At 37.9% G+C, this 26,591-nt stretch overlaps 1 protein-coding gene across 2 annotated transcripts in view; it reads right to left on the bottom strand.

Annotated features, from left to right (window-relative positions):
• Window positions 1-26,591, bottom strand: part of GFOD2 (Gfo/Idh/MocA-like oxidoreductase domain containing 2) — a 66,342-nt gene that overhangs the window by 27,045 nt on the left and 12,706 nt on the right. The window lies entirely within an intron of this gene.

Below are 26,591 nucleotides of genomic sequence, written 5' to 3'. Positions count from 1 at the left end.
ATTCAATCAGGCAGGCTGGCCTAGACGTGGACTCAGGAAGACCTGGCTTCAAATCTGATCTGTGTGACCCTGGAGGAGTCACTGAACTCCTTCATAAGGTGAGGGATGATAATATACTTGGATCTCAAGGTAGCTTTGAGAACAGACTTTCAAAATACTCATAGATTCTAGCTGTGGTTATTATTTCTGGCCTGGCACCATGCCATGAGGATGCAAGGAGACAGGATAAAGGAGGAGGTGGGAGAGGCTGGGAAGGAGAGAAAGGCCAGAGCTCTCAAGGCCAAGATGGGGGCAGGGAAGCTCATACCCAGGCAAAAGTGAAAGAGGAGGAAGAGGAGTGTTTAAGTGGGTCAGGACGGGAGGAAGGAACATGAAGGTTTATGGAGGGTCCAGCACACGAAGAGCTTCATAGTTCAAACCAAAGAGCTCATGTGTGATCTTGGAAGTCCTGGGGCTCTATGGGCAAAGCAACCTCAGCAGTTCAAGGGGGATCAGGCTACATGAGGAGGGACAGGGGATGTTAGAAGGCTTTTAAGGGAGCCCAAGTAAGGGTGGGGAGAAGCAGGGACAGACAAATAACACAGGAAAAGAAGACATCAGGTAACACAATTTGGCAACTGATGACCTATGTGTTCCTTGTAATTCTCATTTATTTTCCATATTGGTTTTTTTTTTTTTTTTTTTTTTTTTTTTTGAGGCTGGAGTTAAGTGACTTGCCCAGGGTCACACAGCTAGGAAGTGTTAAGTGTCTGAGACCAGATTTGAACTCTGGTCCTCCTGATTTCAAGGCTGGTGCTTTATCCACTGCACCACCTAGCTGCCCCTTATTTTCCATATTGTTAAGTAGCGAGCACACACATTCCTTCCAATCAGGGACTTTACTGCAAATGATGTTAACTCCTTGGGCTTTAATAGATATATTCTTTAATTTATTATGGGAAAATTCATTTATTTCTAAGCTTGCTAGTATCTTTGACATGAATAAATGTATTCTGTAAAATGCTGTTTCTACTACTACATCTATTGATGTAACATGATTTTTATTGTTTTTTTTTCTAACATCTTTATAGTTTTCCTAATGCTAACCCAACCTTGAATTCTTGGTGTAAATCTAATTTCTACCAGTCCAGTAATCCTATCATAAAAGAAATTGAGATTGGCCTGCACTGACCTCTGGTTGACAAAGTCATGCTGGACTTCATTGATGTCATGACTTCCTTTGTTAGACCATCACAAACAATACCTTTTTAAAACGTGCTCTAAAAGAAAGCTACAAATTGGAGGAAATTTTTTATAGTTAAGTTTCTTGGATAAAGGCCTCATTTCAAATATATAGAGAACTGAATCAAATTTATAAGAATGAGAATCATTTCTCAATGATAAATGGTCAAAGGATATGAAAAGGCAGTTTTTGGAAGAAGAAATCAAAGCAATATACTGTTATATAGAAAAATCATTTATTATTGATTAGAGAAATGCAAATTAAAACAACTCTGAGGTATCATCTCACACCTATCAGATTGGCTAAAATGATAGAAAAAATAACAAATGTTACGGAGGATGTGGAAAAACTGGGAACTAATAAACTGTTGGTGAATCTGTGAACTGATCTAACCATTCTGACGAGCAATTTGGAATTATGCCCAAAGAGTTATAAAATTGTATATATCCTTTGATCCAGCATATGAAGTGATCAGGGAAAAGGGAAAAAAAAACCCTACATGTTCCTTTTTTGAAAAATGTGAATCTTTTTGGCTACATTTGAGTTCTAAGTTTTTCTCTCTTCTCCCTTCTCAACCACTTGAGGCCAACATTTGACACACATATATGTGTGAAACCATACAATACATATTTGTTTTTTATCTGGAGGTAGACAGCATCTTCCCTCATGGGTCCTTTATAGTTGAAACATATATGCTCTAAAATATTTATAGCAGCTCTCTTTGTGGTGGCAAAGAACTAAAGGGATATCCATCAATTGGGAAATGGCCAAATAAGTTACAATATATAATTGTGAGGGAATATTATTGTGCTCTAAGAATAACAAAGTAAAGTTTTTTTGAGGATTACATTAGTTTTTTTCTTTTTTTTTTTAAGCACAATAGATTTTTTAAAGCTATTCTTATTTTTAAATGTTTTTATTTTCCCGTTACACATAAAACAATTTTTAATATTTGTTTTTAAAATTTTGAGTTCCAAGTTTTCCCCCTTCCTCCCCCCTCCTATTGAGAAGGCCTAGGTGAAATTATATAAAACATTGTCGTATACAAAGTATATGAAGGTGACTAAGGTGTAAGAAGACTAGAAAAGTAGGAGGTGGTCCGGTTATAAAGGCCTTTGCACATTTGAGGATTTTAGATTTGCTCTTGGAGGCAATAGGAAGCCAAGGGGATTTATTTAATGATGGAGGGAGGGAGGATATAAGTTTATATTTTAAGAAGAAGAATTTGACAGATGGAGGATGGTTTAAAGCAGGTGGAGCCTTGGGGCAGGCAGCCCCAAGCAGAGAATTGTTTAATAGTCCAGTCAAGAGGTGCTAAAAATTTACACCAAATTTTTGTCTGCATCTGGGAGAGAAAGAAGCACATATGAAAGATGTTATAAAATAAACTAGAAGACAGAAATTGGCAACAGATTCGTTGGCAGAGGTGAGAGGAAGTGAAGAGTTAAAAACCACATCCCGGTTGTGAGATTAGATGACTGGGAGGATGGCAGTACTTTCAACAATAATAAACAGGTTTGGAAGTGGGGGGTGAGAGGTTTTGGGAAAATATTGTGACAAGTTCTGGACTGGTTGAGTTTTTGATGACGATGGGAAATTTAGTTCCAAATGTCCAATGGAGAAGTGAGACTGAAGACAACAGAGTGGTTAGGAATGGATAAACAGATTTGAGAATCATCATAAAAGAGATGATAATTGAATCCATAGGTGCTAATGAAATCACTAAGCAAAATAAAATATGGGAAGAAAATGCAGGACAGAACCTTGGAGGATACCCAGGGATGTCTGAGAGTGATCGGATGACAATGAAACAAATAAGTAAGAGAAGAACTAAGAGAAGGAAGTGTTATAAAAACAGAGAGAAGACAGCCTCAAGGGAACAGTGATTAACAGTGTCAAAGATTACAGAAAGGTCAAAAAGAATGATGACTTGGAAAAGGTCATTAGACCTAGCAACTAAAAGATTAATGAATTTCTGGATCAAGTAACAATATGATGGAGGATTAGACATTTTCTTTGAACCTTATGATTCCTCAAACTTCTCCATAACAGAAACTATGCAACAAAGATAAAGCCATTTCAGCTATTCCCTTGGTCTAGGACATCAGGAACCCAAAAGAAAATTAAAAAAAACCAAAACAACCCATGAATCAAAACCTACTTTGAGCTCATTCAACACCTCCTTCCCCAAAGTTGCACCAGTCATCTAAACTATGGATTTGTAACAAAACATCCCATATCATGGCATACATCTGCCTCGCTGGACCCCTTTCTTCCCCCTGCCTGCCCCACACTATAGAGCAGTGGTCCTCAAACTTTTTAAATAGGGGGCCAGTTCACTGTCCCTCAGACTGTGGGAGGGCCGGATTATAGTAAAAACAAAAGCTCACACTCTGTCTTCGCCCCTCAGCCCATTTGCTATAACCCAGTAGGTCCTCAGCCTGCTGCATCTGTAGTTTTGAGAACCCCTGCTAATGAGATCCAAGCTTCAAATGGCAGAAATTTACTAGTCTCAATTGCTAGCAATGAGGCAATACTCTATGTTACAAAGGATCTCTGCAAGAGAATGGAGGAATAGAAGGCAAGGGGCAGGACACAGGTCTTGGCTTGATAGAGAGCTCACCCTCACATCTGAAACCTTTCCCCAATTCTGCTTGCTTTCTGAGATGCCCAAATGCCAAATGACAAAAATTATCACCATGTGACAATGCCCGGCCAGACTAAGTATCAGAGGGAGCAGGCAGGACACTGGGTGTGGAGGGCTATGTGGCTTTCTACTAAGTCTGAAGAAAAGAACCCAGCATCCAATTAGAGCCAGATCATTCTGGGGAACTTTCAATTGCCCAGTTGCAGATAGCTGATAGGCTTTGAGTTCTCTTCCCTCACCACACCTACTCCATCCAGGAAAACACTGTCAGAGGGGAGAAAGTCTAAAAGTGAACAACAGATAATGTGGGGGAAGAAGGCCCATGAAGTGAAATGACCAAATATCTAGGAAAGAAGAAAATACAAAGACCTTAAACATAATCAAATAAGTCGATGAGTAAAACACAATTAAACAGAAGGAAATATGGCCTCAAAATCTCATATACAAGTTCAAATATCTATGAATAAATACTGCCAAACAATGGAAAATGGCTCAATACTTGATGAGAAAGAGAGCCCAGTGGAATTGGGAGCAAAGATCCATAACATGTTCCTGAGGAGCTAAGAGAAATGAGAATTGTGAGAGCAAAATGGGGGAACTGAAAAAATTGAATCGCTGATGGCAAGAATCACCAAAAAAAAAAACCAGGGAAGACAATTGATTGGAAATACAAATATAGAAGTGAAGGACAATATAGAAAAAGAGAAGCAAAAAGCAGTAACATTAAAGAACATATACTCTCTTTTCAAGCAAAACACTAATCTCAAAGACATAGGATATATGTCATTTCAGTTATGCCTGACTACTTTGGGGATTTTCTTGGCAGACACAATAATAATTAAATAATACCTTTTTATTTTCAAAATACATGCAAAAATAGTTTTCAACATTCACTCCTCCAAGACCCTGTGCTCTAAATTTTTCTCCCTTCCTTCCCCCAACTCTCCCCTAGACAACAAGCAATCCAATATGTTAAAACATGTATAATTCTTCTAAATATATTTCCACATTTATCATGCTAAGAAAAATAATAAAAAGGAAAAAAATAAGAAAAAGCAAGCAAACAACAAAAAAGGTAAAAATACTATACTTTGATCCACCCTCAATCCCCACAGCCCTCTCTGAATGCAGATGGCTCTCTCTATCACAAGACCATTGAGACTGGCCTCATGGTTGAAAAGAACCATGTCCAAGGCTTTTTCTATGGATTATCTCCAATGATCCTGTAGACATCTTAATTGTTTATACAGTGTCTCCTCCACTGCTTCCTTAGCTGTCCATAGTCGGTATGACCGCACATCCCTCTCCCCTTAAGCTGCCCTGATTGCCGTCACCATGTTCCTGTACCAGTTGTCTTGTCTCTCTTCAAGGTTTGGGTCCTTCTAGATGTTCTTTAATGCTGCCTGCAATAACTTTGCACTTAATTTATATATAATATATCCTGTTGCTGAAGTGATTCAGACCAATTCCAATGGACTTGTGATAGAGAGAGCCAATCTGCACCCAGGGACAGGGCTGTGGACATTGAGTGTGGATCACAATATAGTAATTTCACTCTTTTTGTTGTTATTTGCTTGTATTTTGTTTTCTTTCTCATTTTTTCCTTTTTGATCTGATTGTTCTTGTACAGCATAATAATTGTGGAAATATGTATAGAAGAATTGCATATGTTTTTAACATACATTGGATTACTTGCTACCTAGGGGAGGGGATGGGGGAAGGGAGAGAAAAAATCTGAAACAAGGTTTTGCAAGGTGAATGTTGAAAACTATGAATGTATTTTTGAAAATAAAAACCTTTATAAAAATAAATATCAGTTGCTTGGTGTTTATCCTTCCTTCTTGAAGAGGACCCTGACATCAGGGAGGGGATGTCATGATATGCAAGTAAACTAGATTTCAGTGGGGAAAAGCTGGGCAAGGTCACCTGCCTCACTTCTCCCCTTCCCCCAAGAGATGTCTGGGTCCATTGTTTACTTCTTTGTGAACACAATAATCATCCTTAACATTTATGAGACTCACTCCATTAGGGCGGCACTCCAATGAGCGGCACTCTTCCAGGGCAATGTCAATTCCCTGAGCACAGAAATGTTCTCACTTTGCATTTGTACTCCAACTACCAATATTGAGCCTGGCACTTCAAAGGGCTCAACAAATGCTGTGTTCTTTCTGCTCCATCACAGCACTTCTCTCCCACCTTGGCACAAGCTTAGATGGAACTTGTTCAGGCTGCTTGGCCAGGGAAGAAAGGCAAAAAATAATCTTGCTAGAATTAACTACACTATTGGTTTAGCAAAAACAAAGGATTCAGAAAAGAACTCAGAAAACATATGGAATTGCTAAATGACCCATTCTGATTCCACTCTCATTTCTAAGCAAAGCCATTTGGTGGAGTGATAGGCTCTACTATATCTTGTACTTGTAGAGTAAGATATGGTCCGGATTGTTATAAAAACAATGAACTTATTAGTAACTCTTGCTTGGAAATGTTCCCATCCATTCCCCTTTAGCATCTAGTGAAAAGGAGAAAAATAATGTTGACAAAGGGCAGGCTACCTCCTGGCTCTACCAGCTTCAAAAAGAACACACACTGACTCATTTCCTCTCACCTCCCCTAATGAACTGTGTCTGGCTTGACAATTACAACTTTATAGGTAGGCACTGGTTAGAGGCAATATAACCAACCCTAAATCAAGCCAGCAAACATTTATTAGGCCCTTATTCTGTATTAGAATAGTCTTAATCCAAGAATTGGTTCTTATGGATACTGTTCTTCTTGGAATGGCAGGATATCTTCTATCAATTTAATATATTAAACCTTCAATACTCAACTGAGTGGAAGGGGCAGGGTGGTATCACAGGAAGAATTTAGTATTAGAAAACCTGGGTTAAAGGGAATTCTTGAACCTTAAACAGACCTTAAATTCCATCTAGTGCAACTCTCATTTTACTAGACAAGAGAATTAGGAGTCACAGAAGTGAAAGGGCTTTGTTCAAAGGTCACACAGAGAAATAACTTTTGTTGACAGTCTAGTTAAGTTACAATCCCATGATCTCTCAGTTGAGAGATCACTTGCCTAAAGTTGTTTCATCTTTAAAATGGGTCCCCTGGAGAGATGGTCTAATCCAAAGTCCTCTTTTATAAAAGAAGGGGAAGCTTAGCAAGGGGAGGGCTCCTCTCTAATGGAGATTTTAATTTGGTGCTAATGAGGAATAAGAGAAGCTTTTCTGAAATTTTTTTTTTTGTTTAAAGACCCACAGTTTAAGTTTTATCATTGACAGGAAAGTTAAGAACTAAGATAGTAAATAGATAAAACTTCACAGAGCTCGAGGCATTCCATTTCTCTGTAGTTTAACCTCCCTGCCTCAGTGTCTTCATCTGTAAAATTTAGGGGGATAGTTGGTCCAATCTAATCTCAGTTCTATGTACTGGAACTAAACCTTTTAGATTTGGAGAACACCACTTATACCCATGTCTAAATCCTGAAAATACTTTGAAAATGGCATTTATGTGTGGGGTGGGTGGGCTACCACATAATAATCAGAAAAGCCAATAGTATCGCCTCTGGAGGAGAGTCCTTGGAATCAGGAAGATCTGGGTTCAGGTTCTGCCTCTGTCCAGGAGACCGTGGACAAGTTGTGTAGCCACATGTAATCTTATACAGACTAAGGCTCTAAGCAGCTGAGCAGGGCTTCCTTAGTAAATGGTGAAAGGACAGGTGGAAAAAGAAAAACAAATATAGCCAAGGACAAAGCATTGGAATTTGGTGTGAAACAGCCTTGGCCTTCCCAGGTGTCCACAAAGAGATGACCCTGCTTCATCTAATCAGTTCCCAAAATCGAGGCTCTGGATAGGGCCCTCCTTCACAATGCTGCTTTTGCCCAGTGGATAGCACCACACTCGGATCCCAAGTCATGACCAGCCCGTTCATGTAGCAAATGTGCTCAGCTGAGCAACATGGCAGGCAAAGTCTCAAGAATGGAAAGGAAATCCCAAGAAGTCAGTGATAAACTAGACTCCACATCTGACTTGATCAGACTATCAATCCCAGCCTACTAAGAGTGGTAGAATCTGCTAACAGGTTCTAAAATGCTGATATATTTTTTAAAAAATTATTTCAAAAAAAATCTAAAAAATGCCTTGTAAATTTACTTTTTTAAACAACACTAAAAGGTTTTGGGAATCATTGGTACTTAAGATAAGAGCTCTTAATCTTGGTCATGTAAACTTGTTTTTTAAATACTTTGATAATTTATTTCAGTATGATTGGTTTTCTTTGTAATCCTATGTATTTTATTCCACAAATATAAAAATATTACTCTAAAAAGTCCATGGCTTCACCATACTTCGAAAGGGCTCCATGACCTTCAGCTTAAGAACTGATCCATTGTTGGCATTTGACCTTTGCTCTCCAAGAGGACCCTGACAACGGGGAGGAGAAGTCATGAGATGCAAGTGAGTTGGACTTCAGTGAGGGAAGGCTGGGCAAGGTCACTATCTCCCTTTTCCCTCCAGAGCCACCAAGGTTCAGTGATATAGACCAGGAGGACTGGAATTTCTAGGAGATGGCTAATACCATGAGAACATTTGAACATTGAAGGGAAGGAACCTGAACAGAGAAAAACTGAAGGGATGGACTGAGCCAAGTTTCTTTGTAAATAAATGCTATTTGACTCATCAGTCAAATCATCATCTGGGTGTGTCACTGAGTCCCCAAGTTGTTATCCAGGTAACTATGGATATACAGCCAAGCCAGAACTGCCCATAAACCCCCCCTCAGCATGGCTGGAGAATCCACTGCCGGGATTATTTATGTCCTTGGCACACCGGAGCCTCCCTGGGCTCTTTTCAGACTTCCACTAGTCATGGCTATCAGATCCTGAGTCCCAAAGAAGCATCAGGAACACCCAAAAGACACAAGTGCCACACCCTACCTGCCACCACCAGCTCCCTTCAAGGTGACAACACCACTAGACTACTCCTTAAAGGAAAATGGGTGTCCATGATCATAGACAGGATAGTCTATGAAAGTAGTTTATACTTTAGGAATCTTCCTCTCTCAGAAACCAATTTCTTTATTCTTAGTTAGAGACATTTCAAAACAGAAATCTTCTTCCTGAAGGAGACAGGCAGCTTTGTATATGTGTGGGATTCATCTACAATCCCACCTTCCTTATTCCCTTTCTACAGTTTATGGGCAAATATGGTTTAAGAATTCCCTGGCTACTAAATAGAATTTCCAGTCCCTCTAATTTTGTCCGCCTGCAATTTGGATTTCCTTCACAGGCTAATTGTACACTATTTCAAAGTCTGATTCTTTTTGTACAGCAAAACAACTGTCTAGTCATGTATACATATATTGTATTTAATTTATACTCTAGCATATTTGATATGTATTGGTCAACCTGCCATCTGGGGGGGAGGGGAAAAACTGGAACAAGGGGTTTGGCAATTGTCAGTGTTGTAAAATTACCCATGCGCATATCTGGTAAATAAAAATTATTAATTTAATTAAAAAAAAAAAGAATTCCCTAGTTACACCTGAAGAAAAGAAAAAGGGAAGAGGGGAGAGACTGTGAAGATGATTAAAAGAGAAGGCTTCAAGTAGGAGGAATTAACATTTTTCCTTTCATTTCTGCTACAGTCAATAAACTATGTGGTCACAGTCTATGCTAAGTGTCTGTTATCCTATGAATGTGGTGGTGGTGGAGTCCATTCCAATTGAAAGAAGGTTCAAGATGTGGGAGCAGAGGCTAAAGGCAAAGATTTCCTATTCTGATATTCAAGTTGTAGTACAAAGAAGCAAGTGGAACACTGAGGGAACATTGGGCTTGGAGCCCGAGTTCAGATCCTACCCCAGACCCTTCCTAGCTGAGTGACCCTGGGCACGTCATTTCACTTGTCTGCCTTAGTTTCTTCATTTGTAAAATGGAGACAGCAGCCGTGGCACCTACCTCCCTTGGTTGTTCTGAGGATCAAGTGAGACGGTATTTGTGAAGCCAATAGCACAGTGTCTGGCACAAGGGAACTACATAATAAATGAGTGTTTCCTTCCTCATCATCTAGCCAATTCTGATGCTTAATGATAACTTAATGCTACTGCCAGCAGCTGTGCTATAGAAGCAGAGAGCTGCCTTGGCGTGGGCAGATGACCACAGGGGACAGCTTATTAAGCAAGGACCCAAGAAATTCCCATGAGAAGCCACAAAGAGAGATGGTTGGTGAGCAAATCAGGGAGTGATCTCCCCCTGGATAACTGGAGAGGTCCATTTTGCTTCTTGAAGGCAGTGTAAGAGCTGATTTGGGCTGCCTGCACAGCAGTGATGTCCCAAGTGCCACCCAAAGGTCACAGGCCTCACCTGCTGCTGCAGACAGGCTTTAAGGTTACAAAGCACTTTATACCCAATAGCATTTGATTGTGAGTGCTGAGCCTAGAATCAGGAAGACCTGAATCTAAGTCCAGCCTCAGATACCTACTAGCTTGTGACTCTGGCCAAATCACTTAATCCGGAGATGTAAATGGCAAACTTCTCCAGTATCTTTACCAAGAAAACCTCATGGGCAGTACAGTCCATGGAGTTACAAAGAATTATACACTGCTGAATGAACAATAACATAATCTGATCATTCTGAAATCTTGTAATCTAAGTTTATTTTATCAAACTCAGAAAATGGAGATTCAGAGATGAAAGGACTTGCGCATCGTGTGGAGCTCACCTCACTAATAAAGAGGAGCACTAACTCTTCACCATTGCACTGGTGTGTTCCAAAAGCCACATTCAGTAAGTTCAAACAAGAAGATAGAAAAGAAAGGAAAGTAAAATGCACAAATCATCAATTATGCAAATCTCTAACAAGCAGAGTTTGAAAGACAGGAAAATCAAAACAATCAATGTCAAATGACATTAAGAATGACAAATTCTGGGGCAGCTAGATGATGCAGTATACAGAGCATCAGCCTTAGAGTCAGAAGGACCTGAGTTCAAATCCAGCCTTAAATACTTAACACTTCCTAGCTGTCTGACCCTGAGCACATCACTTAACCCTAACTAGCCTGTCCAAAAAATAAAATAGAAAAAAAAAATAAAATAAACTTGAAAAAAGACAAACTCTAACAAGTTTTGTGCTCTCCACCTTGTGTAATGGACAGAACAATGGACACAGCAACAGGGGAAGGCTGGAGCTCTGTGCCTCATTCCAGTACCGACTTAGCTAATGTGATCTTAAGTAAATCAACCTCTTGGGACTTCAGTTTCTCACCTATAAGAAATCTGCAAGAGGAGCTCTAAAAACAAATTTCACCCCATACTTACCCATTAAATATGAGGATTCAATATGAAACAGAAGGTCTAGGATCATCAGAAAACTTTGTTCTTACATTATCAATCAACCAACAAGATTTACTGAATGCCTACTTTATGCTTAGCCCTGTGCTTTCAGATTTGAAAGAGACACACAAAGAGAAAGCATTAAACAAGCACTTCATGGAATAGGACAGGAAGGAAGAAATAGATTGTGTGTCTGTGCCATGGAGAGAACAATCGGGATCCAGAAAAGTTCAAGTAATTGTCAAGTTGCTTCTGCAGTCTATGAGACTAGCAAATGTACTTATTCTGATTTGGCACAAAGAAACTATTCTAGAGATGTTATCACTATACCGAGTCCCTTTTCCAAATCTACCTTATCACTTAGAATCAGGAAGATAAGGTCTAAACCAGTTGCCATGGCAACACGCCCTGCAAGAGAATCTCCCACTGCCCACAGCTCTGTGATGATACTCCCTCTCTCCAGCTTTCCTAGAGCTGAAGGTATGTTTTCCCCTCATTTTTGGCACTCCTAACTCCATGCATTTTATTTTCCTTTTGTCCAAGTAAATCTTCATTTTATCAGTCTGTGACCTAGAGACCATGATAGGTCCATTGAGCTGAATTTTTAACTGATACACAGGAGAAATTCTTTGAAAAATGCTGGAATTCAAAACAGTTTTCCTGCTTTTCTTCCTGATTCTCCAAAAAGTAACGCTCACAAAAAGACAAAAGGCAATCTACTAGTACGTATAAGTAGCTTACTATCTACATCTTAGGCAAAAATGAAATTGCTCCTCAAGGCCCATCTATTCTATGGAGGAGGCTGCGAGACTTCTTACATGAAAGCCAGAGGTACTGGCAGCTGAAGGGATCAGAAAGGGGCTAGTGGATGAGCTGGCGCTGGAACTGAGCTTGGAGGGACACCAGGTATTCTAAGATGTGAGTCAGTGGCAGCTCTAATGTTTTCCAGACCTCTCAGCCCACAGACAGTAAAGGGATCAGAAAATGGGATTAGAAAGAGATTTATAGGCATCCCTTTGCTGGTACCAAGGTCAGGACATTGCCTAAACATGAATCTGGGGCCACAGTCCTGGATTTTAGTTCCAGTGCAAGGAGAGACACTGGCTCAGCGGAACTTGTAAGTATAAGGAAATAGGCATCCTGGTCATAGTTCAGGGTTGAAGAGAGTACTTGTGTACACTCACAATTCAGTGTCCAGTGCAGGAGAGTAATAAACACAGTTTTCCATAGATCATATCACCCCGGAAGAGCCAAATTCCCAGAATTATCTCTGAAAAAAGATGCACAAAAACAAAGCTTGGGACAATGCCCCCTTCACTTGGTAAGCGAAGCCCCACTTTAGCATAGTTAAAAGTCAAGAAATAGGCCAGAAAATGAGCAAACAACAGAAAAAAAAATTCTGAGCACAGAAAGTTAGTATGGTTTTCAAAGAAGATAAAAACACTCAGAAGAAGACAACAAAGTCAAAAGTACTGCATCCAAAATCTCAAAGAACATATGAATTGGTCTCAGACCATGGAAGAGCTCAAAAAGGATTTTAAAAATCAATTAATAGAGGTAGAAAAGAATTTGGGAAGAGAAAGACTGTTGGAAAGAGAACAGCTTGGTAAAGAAGACACACACAAAAGATAAAGAAAATAACACTTTAAAAAACAGAATAGACCAAATGATAAAAGTAGTACAAAAAAAAGCCAATGAAGAAAAGAATGCCTCGGCCAAATGGAAAAAGATATATAAAACTTTACAAAAGAGAACTATCTAAAAAACAGAATTGGCCAAATGGAAAGGGAGGTACAAAAGCCCACTGAAGAAAATAATTCCTTATAAGTTATAATTGGACAATTAGAAACTAATGAATTTATGAAACATCAAACAAAATCAAAAGAATAAAATATGGAAGAAAATATTAAACAACTGATCTGGAAAACAGATCCAAGAAAAATAATTAAAGAATTGTTGGATTACCTGAGAGTGATGATCAAAAAAAGAGTCTAGATATCTTTGAAGAAATTATCAAGGAAAACTGTCCTGATATTCTATAGCCAGAGAGTAAAAGAAAAATTGAAAGAAGCCACCAATTACTTTCTGAAAGAGATCCCAAAATGAAAACTCCCAGGAATATTATAGCCAAATTCCAAACTTCCCAGATGAAGGACAAAATACTGCAAACAGTGAAAAAAGAAACAATTCAAGTGTCATGGAGCCACAATCAGGATGACACAAGATTTAGCAGCTTCTACATTATGGGATCAGAGGGCATGGAATATATTCCAGAGGATAAGAACTAGGATTACAACCAAGAATCACCTACCCAGCAAAACTGAGTATAATCTTTCAAGGGGAAAAATGAAATAGAAAACTTCCAGGCATTTCTAATGAAAATATCAGAGTTGAATTAGTTTTAAAAATCTGATTTTCAAATACAGACACAAAATAATCACAAAAAGGTAAACAAGAAAAAAAAAAGGATTTATTAAGGTTAAAATGTTTATATTCCTACATGGGAAAATGATATATATAACTTCCTAAAATTTTTCTCCTTATTAGGGAAGTTAGAAAGAATATATATTGACATAAAATAGAAATTTGAGTTGAATGTGATAGTATAATTATTTTAAAATTGAAATTAAGGGATAAGACGAATATACTGGAAAAAGGAGAAAGGGAGAGGTAGAATGGGATAAATCATCTGACATAAATGAGGCCTGAAAGAGATTTTACAGCCAAGAGGAATATGGGAGAAGTGGGGAATGGAGCAAACGAATCTTACTTTTATCAGAACTGGCTTCAAGAAAAGATAATGTATGCACTCAGTTGAGTGTAGAAATCCATCTTGCCATACAGATGAAAGCAGGAAGGGAAAGGGATAAAAGAAGTGTGTATGAGAGGGGGCAGTTTGGGGGAGGCAAATGTCAGAAACAAAACACTTTTGAGGTGAGTAGAGGAAGGGGAAAGGGAAAGAGAGAGGGAGAGGAAGGGAGGAAACAGAAGGATAAATGGCAAAAATAGGATGGAGGGAAATACATAGTTGGCCAACATTACTATGAAAAAAATTGTTTACAATGAATTTCTCTGATAAAGACATTTCTCAAACATAAAAAAATCGAGTCAAATTTATAGAAATAACCACCATTCCTTCATTAATAAATGGTCAAAGGAGATGAACAGGCAATTTTCAGATGCAGTATTCAAAGCTATCCATCACCATATAAAAAAATGTTCTAAATCTGGGGGGCAGCTAGGTGGCGCAGTGGATAGAGCACCAGCTCTGAATTCAGGAGGACCTGAGTTCAAATCTAATCTCATACACTTAACACTTCCTAGCTGTGTGACCCTGGGCAAGTCACTTAACCCTAGCCTCAGGGGGGGAAAAAAGTTCTAAATCACTATTGATGAAATTCAAATAAAAACAGCTCTTGAGTTACTTCCTCATCAACTACCTACTAGTTAAATTAGACTGGCTAATATGGCAGAAAAGGAAAATGATAAATATTGGAGGAGATAGAGAAAAATTAAAACATGTGTTACTTTTGATAATGCTGTATATTGATTCAACCATTCTGGAGAGCACTTTGGAACTATGCCCAAAGGGCTGTAAAACCCTGCATACCCTATGATCAAACAATATCAATAATAGTTTGTATCACAAAGAGAAAAAAAAAGGAAAAGGTCCTATATGTGCAAAAATATTTATAGCAGCTCTTTTGGTGATGGTGGGGAGCTGGAAGTTAGGGGAATGGCTGAACAAGTTGTTGTATATGCTTGTGAAGGAGTGCTGTTGTGCTTTGGCAAATGATGAACAGGATGCTCTCAGAGAAACATGGAAGGATATACACAAACTGGTGCAGGGTCGAGTGAGCAGAGCCAGGAGAGCATTGTGTACTGTGACAGCAATACTGTATGATGACTTAACATGAATAAATTTTCAGCAGTGCAAAGTTCCAAGATAATTCTGCAGGATTTATAAGGGGTACTGCTGTCTATCTTCAGACAAAGATCTGGGAGAGCCTGAATGGAGATCAAAGATACTTTTTTATAACTTTCTTTTTTGTCTGTGTTTTCTTTCACAGAATGACGAATACGGAAATGTGTTTTGCATGACTGCACATATATAATCTATGTTACATTGTTTGCCTTCTCAATGATGGGGGAGGAAAGAAAGGGAGATAATTTGAAAATTAAACTTGGAAAAAAAGAATGTTAAAATTGTTTTTACATGTAACTGGGAAAAATATATTAAATAAGGGGGGGGAGGGTTTAATGCTTTTTCATTTTTCCATTACCTCACGAAGCGAAGAGCTAGCTCTTATGGATTAGTGAACTCTGAATATAGGAATCAACTGGAAAGTGACTTTTTCATTTTTACTCAGAATCTTACACTTTGTAGAAACACTCATAAGAGGATGAATAATATTATTTGAAGATCATGAAGTGATTCTTTAAGACCTTAAAAAAAATCTACCTCATTTTAATTTCTTTTAATCAACCAAACAATTAAAATGCTCTATTCAAACTTAATTTTCAGGATGAGACCTCTAGAAAAAAAAAGGAATACTTTTTTTTTTTTGAGACTTTAATATATCTACATTTTGCAACAGAGGAGGCATCTAATTGATAAACCAACATTCATGACCACATGGTGCAGTGTATATAGCACCAGCCCTGAAGTCAGGAGGACCTGAGTTCAAATGGGGGCCTCAGACACTTAACACTTCCTAGCTTTGTGACCCTGGGCAAGTCCCTTTTTAAATTTTTTTTTATTTTTATATTTTAATAGTTTTTATTTACCAGATATATGCATAGATAATTTTACAACATTGACAATTGCCAAACCTTTTGTTCTAATTTTTCTCCTCCTCCCCCCCCCCCAGATGGCAGGTTGACCAATACATGTTAAATATGTTAAAGTATAAATTAAATACAATATATGTATACATGTACAAACAGTTATTTTGCTGTACAAAAAGAATCGGACCTTGAAATAGTGTACAATTAGTATGTGAAGGAAATCCAAGATGCGGACAGACAAAAACAGAGAGACTGGGAATTCCATGTAGTGGTTCATAATCATGTTCCAGAGTTCTTTCACTGAGTGTAGCTGGTTCAGTTCATTACTGCTCTATTGGAACTGATTTAGTTCATCTCATTGTTGAAAATGGCCACATCCATCAGAATTGATCATCATAGAGTACTGTTGTTGACATATTACAACAATCTCCTGGTTCTGCTCATTTCACTCAGCATCAGTTCATGTAAGTCTCTCCAGGCTTTTCTGAAATCATCCTGTTGGTCATTTCTTACAGAACAATAAAATTCCATAATATTCATATACCACAATTTATTCAGCCAATCTCCAATTGATGGGCATTCACAGAGTTTCCAGTTTCTGTCCACCACAAAGAGGGCTGCCACAAACGTTCTTGCACATACAGGTCCCTTTCCCTTCTTTAAGATCTCTTTGGGATATAAGCCCAGTAGTAACCCTGCTGGGTCAAAAGGTATGCACAATTGGATAACTTTTTGAGCATAGTTCCAAATTGTTCTCCAGAATGGCTGGATGTATTCACAATTCCACCAACAATGTATCAATGTCCCTGTTTTCCCACATCCAACATTCTGCATTATCTTTTCCTGTCATTCTAGCCAATCTGACAGGTGTGTAGTGGTATCTCAGAGTTGTCTTAATTTGCATTTCTTTGATTAATAATGACTTGGAGCATCTTTTCATATCACTAGAAATAGTTTCAATTTCTTCATCTGAGAATTGTCTGTTCATATCCTTTGACCATTTATCAATTGGAGAATGGCTTGATTTCTAACAAGTTAGAGTCAATTCTCTATATATTTTGGAAATGAGGCCTTTATCAGAACCTTTGACTGTAAAAATGTTTTCCCAGTTTATTGTTTCCCTTCTAATCTTATCTGCATTAGTTCTGTTTGTGCAAAAACTTTTCAATTTGATATAATCAAAGTTTTCTACTTTGTGATCAATAATGATCTCTAGTTCTTCTTTGGACATAAATTCATTCCTCTTCCCCAGGTCTAAGAGGTAAACTATCCTATGTTCCTCTAATTTATTTATAATCTCATTCTTTATTCCTAGGTCATAAACCCATCTTGACCTGACCTTGGTGTACGGTGTTAAGTGTGGGTCAAAAAAAAGTTACAATTACTGCTTTTGTGATTGTTAACACAGTAGACTAGTCTCAATCAGCAGACATTTAATGAGCACCCATCATAAGCAAGATCCAAAGAGGGATTTATAGAATTAAGACATGGATTTACAGAATTTGAGTTTGAAGGGATCTGAGAATCCAAATCTTTCATTTTACAGAGGAAGAAACTGAGGTCTAGAGAAAGCTAGTGACTTGTCAAAAGTTTTCAAGGTGGGGGATAAACATCACAGGCACAATAACCATGTAGACATAAAATAACTGACTAGGGCCTTAATAAATGTTTGTTAAATTTAACTGAATGATTTTCCTACCCTGAAGGCCTGACAATGCATAGCACCTGCTTCTATGGGAAAGGACACTTTATGTTTACCCAGTCTTTTAGTTCTAAGCGTAGGTGTTTGATTTCCATGTAAATACTTTGTCCCCAGACTGCAAAGTGTGTCTCAAATGAGCTTCTTCAATTTTTCACCACAGTGAGTTTAATAAACAAGCTATGGCTATTAAAGTTATCAAAGCACTTACTGTACTATAAGGTCAACCAAAGGAGGCAAGGATGGGCGAGTGGCCAGAAGCACATCAAGGAAGCACAGCTGCAGAATGTGCTCCATTGTGAATAAAAACCCAATATCAATGGCCAGGAAAATCTCCTTCTCAACTTTGTTTTGTGTAGACATAGCACAGTAATTGCTACAGAGGTCGAAAAATATATTTTTTTAATAATTTGAATAAAACCACTGATATCTATCCCTATCCCTAATGGGATAATTTCATTTCTCTGGAAAACTCAAAGGCATTATTTTAGGTACATGCATACTCTAAAAGATCAGAAACACAGATACAAGGGAGGATCAAACTGTTCCCATACTTCAGTATTTATTTGCATAGGTCAATTAGCCATCTATCAGTGTGGGCATTTCCTCCATCAGGGCTGACTCCAACCCATCCTTTCTGTTCATTATGTCCTCCTTTTAAGTCCTCCAAACATCAACCACCTAACATAAAGGACATCTTCCTTTGGAGCCCAAAAGAGCACTTGAGTTTTCTCATTGATTATCACTTATTTGGGTGTATAACCAGACTTTCCCAGTCCTGGCCCTCTGCAGAAGATCTAAAGAGCTCTTTATTGCTAATCTGCTACAATCAGTCTGTCTGATGCCTCTCATACCTTTCCCTATGGTCCTTTAGTAACCTATACTTTTTAAAAAAATTTTTTTATAATAGTTTTTATTTACCAGATATATATGCATGGGTAATTTTACAACATTGACAATTGCCAAACCTTTTGTTCTAATTTTTCCCATCCTTACATGTTAAATATGTTAAAGTATAAATTAAATACAATATATGTATACATGTACAAACAGTTATTTTGCTGTACAAAAAGAATCGGACCTTGAAATAGTGTACAATTAGTATGTGAAGGATATCCAAAATGCGGACAGACAAAAACAGAGGGACTGGGAATTCCATGTAGTGGTTCATAGTCATCTCCTAGAGTTCTTTCGCTGGGTGTAGCTGGTTCAATTCATTACTGCTCAATTGGAACTGATTTGGTTCATCTCATTGTTGAAGAGGGCCACATCCATCAGAATTGATCATCATATAGTACTGTTGTTGACATATACAACAATCTCCTGGTCCTACTCATTTCACTCAGCATCAGTTCATGTAAGTCTCTCCAGGCCTTTCTGAAATCATCCTATTGGTTATTTCTTACAGAACAATAATATTCCATAATATTCATATACCACAATTTATTCAGCCAATCTCCAATTGATGGGCATCCACTCAGTTTCCAGTTTCTGGTCACTACAAAGAGGGCTGCCACAAATATTCTTGCACATACAGGTCCCTTTTCCCTTCTTTAAGATCTTTGGGATATAAGCCCAGCACAGTTTGACCACTTTTTGAGCATAGTTCCAAACTGCTCTCCAGAATGGCTGGATGTATTCACACCAACAATGTATCAGTGTCCCAATTTTCCCACATCTCCTCCAACATTGGGCATTATCTTTCCCTGTCATTCTAGCCAATCTGACAGGTGTATAGTGGTATCTCAGAGTTGTCTTATTTTGCATTTCTCTGATTAATAATGACTTGGAGCATCTTTTCATATGGCTAGAGTAACCTATACCTTTAATGCTAATATTTTATGCTCCATATCCACAAATCATTAATGAAAGAAACTGTTTTCATAAAAGGCAATTTAAGTTGAGAAGGCCATTCAAAATCCTGATTTATACACTGAAGCATATTTATCCAGAATAGTTATAAACTAAAGGGTTTCTTTTTAAATAAAGACTTCAAATCAAATTCAGAAAACTAACTGAAAAAAGGCAGGATCATATAGTGGATTAAGGCACTAAGAACCACAAAGTCTACCTCTGTGATCTTGTATAAGCCATTTGATCTTTATGGACCTTCAGTCCTTTTATGTGTAAAATAAAAGAGTTAATTAGGTGTACCTCTAGCTCTAAAATGACATGATTTTATAATTTAATAAACATGTGATTTGTAACCTACAGGCAGTGAGCCCATCTACCATAATAGACTAACATAACCTGCAAAGAAAGCTTATTTCTACTCTATCTGAATAGTAGAAATAATCCAATTGTGGCAGTACATGTTGACTATTTTTATAAAACTGCTTGAGATGTTGTTGGAAGAGAAATTTAATCCTACAAGGAAGGGCAATACCCTCACTGGACCAATAAAGAATACAACAAAAGACAGTGACAGGCAGCAATTAAGGTTACTGAAGAAATCAATGACAAATTCGGAAATGAAACAAGCAGGTACCTTTCTAACTGCCAAATCACATTCCTACTCTTTAAAATGTTGGTTTGGGGACTATTTTGTTAAACAAATAAAAATAATCAACAGAACAAGTCAAATCTTCCCTGACTGACTTCTTGAAGCTTGTATTTGAATGTACCAAGCTAGACAAAATACACACTCTCTTTTTATGGCATTGGTTTTATATAAACTAATTAAAAGTGGAAACGAAAAACAGGTTGTCCATAACGATTCTTTAACAAGAGAAGATTCTAAGTCCAGTTCAGTATTGACACAGTTTTTCTAAGGTGACACAAATATGAAAGTCATTCTAAGTCTCAACAGGATAAGCAAAGGGGCTGAGGTAGCCCTGTCTCAATTCCGTAGCCCCGTCTCAATTCTTTACAAGCTGAGCTTGATGTGCTGATTTAACAGATTAACGGCTGTTTCTGTTCCTGCTCAGACACTTTTTTAACTGAAATACTGGATCTTCCTAGTTGGCTTTTCTGTGGCCATCCCCTTGTCCTCTCTCTCTCTCTCTCTTTTTTTTTTTTTTTTTTTTTTTTTTTTTTTTTTTTTTTGCTGAGGCAATTGGGATTAAGTGACTTGCCCAGGGTCACACAGCCAGGAAGTTAAGTGTCTGAGACCAAATTTGAACTCAGGTCCTCCTGACTTCAGGACTGGGGCTCTATCCACTGTGTCACCTACTTGCTCCAATCTCAGCCTCTTTTTTTTTTTCCAATTTAAAACAATTTTGAATTATTATAGCTTTTTATTGACAAAAACATATGCATGGGTAATTTTTCAACATTAACCTGTTGAACTTTTCCCGTTCTGTTCCAACTTTTCCCCTCCTTCCTTCCACCCCTCCCCTAGTCCCATACATGTTAAACATGTTAAAGTATATATCAAATACAATATATGTATACATATTTATACAGTTATCTTCTTGCACAAGAAAGATCGTGTTTAGAAAGAAGATAAAAATAACCTGGGAAGAAAAATAAAAATGCAAGCAAACAACAACAGAAAGAGTTCAAATGCTATGTTGTCTCAGCCTCTTTTCAAATGATCCCTGCTGGAACTTCTCTTAGCTCATCCATGCACTTGGTGATCTGTCAGAATTCGTTCTCTTACTAGAAGCTTCAGCTTCAAATGATGTCATTTGTCTTTCATGAGTGGTCTGAGAACTTTGAGGACTTAGTAATTATAGATGACTTAGTTACAGACTGGAAAAGATAGTTTTCAAAAAAAGAAATACAAGAAAATAGCAGCTAACTCTTATCCCAAACAAGAAAACCCTGAAAATACAGTGATGCTTCAGAAAGCAAACTGTATGAGAAACAGTGACCTCAGGTAAACAAAGAAAAGAAGGAAGAAATCAGAGATGTGTTGGTATGTGTCTCTATATACACAATGTACACCTATCTTGAATTCTATGAAACAGTCCTAATTTTTAAAGGAAAGTACGTTAAAGTACAAGGCTTGGAAAGAATCTCTTTCATCAGAGCACATATCACACACAATTTTTGGTTAAAAAGAATAGGCCCTCAAGAAATTCTGTTTTTTTTTTTAATTAATGATTACCCAAAAGAAATGAGGCAGATTTGAAGAATTACAAAATGTAATGAAAAGCACACAGGATAGAGTCAGAAGATCTGCTCCTTATTGGCTGTGGAGGCCAAGTTATTTCCCTACTCTAATCCTGCTTCTGCATTCTGGTTGAACTATATGACTTCTATGGTCCTTTTCAGCTCCAAACTCTATTTAAACCTCTATTTTATTTCCTTACTGCTCAGTTGGGATGAAATTCTTTGCAAATTCTAGCAACCAGCATTTGCTTTTAAATCCTCAAAAAGGTTTTTAGTTAAGATTTACTGTCCATAAACCCAAGCCCAAGTTAGTTTCCTGTGCTGATGAGCCCAGGGTACCCACCCAGTTGTAGTCAGAGAAAAGCCTAAAGGAATTTGTTCAAGAAACAAGACTGACACAATGGATAATTTCCTGAGTAATTCAACAATAGAGTTTTAAAGTCCTAATAGCACCTCAGTGGGAATGAAAGAACATTGCAATGAAATATAATACCTAAAGTGTTGTAACATATTTATCAGTATATAAAATAATCCAAAGTGTTTTATGAACTGTTAACATGAAGCCAGGCTAGTAAAAAGAACGGGCCTCCCGAAGAATTAACAATCAGGCCTAACTCCCTGGGGAGCTACTGCTTTTCTGAGACCTCAGAAAGGAGGCCAGCCAAGCGCTTGAGGCCTTGGTAGCCATCTGCCCCCTACTGCTCTCCCAGCAAGATAGGATCCAACAAGCTTCTGCTCCCTTTCCTCCTTCTGTCCCCTTTTTATGGAGATAATCAGAGACTGGCAACAACAACAACAAAAAATTACATGCTGATAAAGCAAAGACTGGTTTTAAGATGTTTCCCCCTTCTTGTCTAGTTTCTACTGAATCCCTAAAAGGAGGAAAACCCAAATACAAGACTGGGAAAGTTTTAAAGCAAAGATTATTTTTAGCTTTAAAAATGGCTAATTCCCAAAAGGAAGCAGAGCTGACCTCTTGTGCTGAGTTGGGCGTGGACATGGAAAACTAAAGCAAATACTACTCCTGCACAGATTCAATGATATTTCTTTAATTTTTTTACTCTGTATTTCAGACTCATATCTTGTTTTAACAGGATTGAAGCTGTTCATAGAAAATATGTATATGTGTGTGTTTCAGTTTTCCATGTTTACAATATGCTTTGAATCTATGAAATCTGCAAAAGATGTGTGCTATTAGAAATGCGTCTGAGCAACTCTGAGATACCACTACACACCTGTCAGATTGGTTAAGATGACAGGAACAAATAATGATGAATGTTGGAGGGGATGTGGGAAAACTGGGACACTAATACATTGCTGGTGGAGTTGTGAAAGAATCCAGCCATTCTGGAGAGCAATTTGGAACTATGCCCAAAAAGTTATCAAACTGTGCATACCCTTTGACCCAGCAGTGCTACTACTGGGCTTATATCCCAAAGAAATACTAAAGAGCGGAAAGAGACCTGTATGTGCCAAAATGTTTGTGGCAGCTCTTTTTGTTGTAGCTAGAAACTAGAAGATGAATGGATGTCCATCAGTTGGAGAATGGTTGGGTAAATTATGGTATATGAAGGTTATGGAATATTATTGCTCTGTAAGAAATGACCAGCAGGAGGAATACAGAGAGGCTTGGAGAGACTTACATCAACTGATGCTGAGTGAAATGAGCAGAACCAGAAGATCACTGTACACTTCAACAACAATACTGTATGAGGATGTATTCTGATGGAAGTGGAAATCTTCAACATAAAGAAGAGCCAACTCACTTCCAGTTGATCAATGATGGACAGAAACAACTACACCCAGAGAAGGAACACTGGGAAGTGAATGTAAATTGTTACCACTAATATCTGTCTGCCCAGGTTACATGTATCTTCGGAATCTAATGCTTATTGTGCAACAAGAAAATGGTATTTACACACATGTATTGTATCTAGGTTATATTGTAACACATGTAAAATGTATGGGATTGCCTGTCATCGGGGGGAGGGAATAGAGGGAGGGGGGGATAATTTGGAAAAATGAATACAAGGGATAATATTATAAAAAATATATAATAAATTAAAAAAAAAAAAAAAAGAAATGCGTCTGAGGCTTTGGAATGGGTCTGCCTGCCTGGTTTTATGTCCGAGTTGGTAGGACTTTCAGTGCTGACAAAGATCTGCTTGCAGAGGCCCAGAGGATGAAGGTAGTCATAAGGCAGAGGAGATCAAATTCAGCCTCAGATCAACTGGATTGTGATGTTGGGCAAAACATTTAACCTCCACCTGCTTCTTGAGTTCCTTCATCTGCAAAATAGTGAAGACTATTGATACTTTCCTTCCCAGGGCTCTAATGATGATCACATGAAATATTCATAGAGCACTTTGCAAACTTTAAATCATCATATGAATGCTATTGTTGTTACTTTTGTTATGCTTTTCTCTAAGCATCTAGAAGGCCGGGATAGCAACTGGTGAGACTAATCCTCTGGAGTTATAGTAAAACCTAAAACTGCTTTCACCAAGCTTTGAACTGAAGGAAGGGCAAGAGCAGCTGATATCCTTACTTTGTCAAACTGATTAAGTAATAATAATCTTCCCCCCCCCCCCATGAACTTGGGTTTCTATTTTTAAATTTTTCAATAGTATTTTATTTTTCCAAATACATGCAAAGATAGTTTTCAACAGTTATTTTTTGGGGTAAGACTGTGTTTCAAAATTTTCTCTCTCTCTCCTTTACCTCCCCCTCAAGATAGTAAGCAATCTCATATAGATTAAATATGTGTGATTCTTCTAAACATATTTCCATATTAAACAACACTAATCTTAAATATCAGGAGGCATAATGCGTTAAAAAGTCAAATCCCAAATAGTATTCATTCATGTCCCTGACATTTGTTGCACAAATACATGCTTTCCTTTAGGTTCCTACTGCAATCACCTCATTCAGAACTTACAACCCTACAATCAGACTATTTCAATACTGGGGCTTCTTTCTTATCCCCAAGTTCCATAGATCCCTTGAATTTTTCTTAAAAAAAAAAAAAAAAAAAAAACCAAACTTCTTTCATTTTGTTACCTATTCCTTTCCCATTCAAAACTTTTAACAAGCTCTCTGGCAACAGAATGAGACCCAAACTCCTTAACTGGTATTCAAGGTCCTTTACAATCTGGATCCAAACCAGCTCTCCAACTTTTTATCCCTCACTATGGACTCCATGAACTGTATGCTCCCTTAAGACTGATGTATCCATTAGCTCCAGAACAAACCGTAAATCTTTCTTCCTCTTTGTCTTTGTTCATGCTGTCCTCCCTGTGCGAACGCCTCCCTTTCATCCAAATCCTGCTCAACCCTTTCCAGTCCAGCAAAATTCCACCCTTCCGGTTAGACTATCTAGATCACTATCCAACAATGATATATTAGGCATCTTATTTTCTCCCTTTTTACTGTCCATGTGAATTTTCACATTTTTTTTTTCAAGAAGGCTATAAATACCACAAAGGTAGTAATTATTCCTTATTCATTTTTGTGTATCATTCACAGAGATGAGCCCAATATTTGACATCTATGAGCTAATTCATATTTATTGGTTGCCTGAAAAACAACTATATAAGGTTCTATTTTTTTTTTTCTCAAGGGGAAGAAAGAGGCTGTGTGCTAAAATGAATAGAGACCTGGTCTTGGAGTTTGGAAGACAGGCAGTCAGGACCCTAGTTAAATCACTTAATCTCTCAATGCCATGGGCAATTCTAAGACTCTAAATTCAGAGAAGGTGCTGATTTGTCTTGGCAGAGGAAGGCCCTATTCAGGAGCCCCTATATAATTTTGTAGGCCAGCTTAAAAAAAAGGGGGGTTTGGGGGTATGCCAGACATAAGGAGAAATCTTCAAACCAAGTCCAGCTGAAGTTTCCCATTATGGCCAACCTCACAGATCGTCTGGATGGTAACCACTTCCCTTAACTTGGATGACAACAGGCCAATCTTTTTGCCAGGTCACAGGTACTCTGATACTCCCCAATACAGAAGAAGGTTTTGGTTTTGTTTGTTTGTTTGTTTGTTTTTTGTTTTTAAACTATAACTCAAAAACCTTAGGTAGCACTCAATAAAAGCTGGTTTTCACATTGCCACTTTTTTCTTGCAAACATTATCATAACAGAGCCACTTAAGTCTATAACATAATTCAGGCAGTTTAAATGAAAAGGCTATTCCTTATCTTCACCCTAAAATCAGGCACCCAGCAGGGGAAAACAAGGTTCCTCTTGCTCAAGATCAGACTCGTCGGGCACTGCTGCAGTGAGCATGGTCATGCATTCTGGATGGGACTGCTATGGAGTGGCCACCGCTGGCTCCTCAAGATTTAATGCTCACACCCAGCAAGGTCTTCTGGGGCAGAGAGTAACAAAAACTGGCTAGAGCACTGATGTCGGGCCATTCCACAACTTCTTAGAACAAGCATCTCGGAAAAGAGCTTTAGTCTTGGCAGTAAGATCAATAATACTTTGTTTCCGCTAGTGCTTCAGTGAAGCAAAACAGACTCTTGTTTTCATCATGTTTAAATATATGTAGTAAAGAAAACAAGAATGAATAATTTTCCTATACTTGAGAAGTGTTAGGGAGAAAATAAATTGGTTAAAACAAAAGTGTAACCTGATTTATTTTTGAGTCAATATAATGGGAAAAAGGAAGGAATAAGCATCTATTGAATACCTACATATATATCAGATACTGTGCCAAGTGCTTTACAAATAATTTTGATCCTCAACAACAACCCTTGAAGGGAGGTGCTATTATTAGCCCATTTTACACGTGAGGAAACAAATAAATAGGTTAAATTTCTTGCCCAGGGTCACTCAGGCATTCCTGATTCCA

This window comes from Sminthopsis crassicaudata, chromosome 2 (genome assembly GCF_048593235.1).
Source record: "Sminthopsis crassicaudata isolate SCR6 chromosome 2, ASM4859323v1, whole genome shotgun sequence".
NCBI lineage: Eukaryota > Metazoa > Chordata > Mammalia > Dasyuromorphia > Dasyuridae > Sminthopsis > Sminthopsis crassicaudata.
This window is presented reverse-complemented; position numbering and strand designations above follow the sequence as displayed.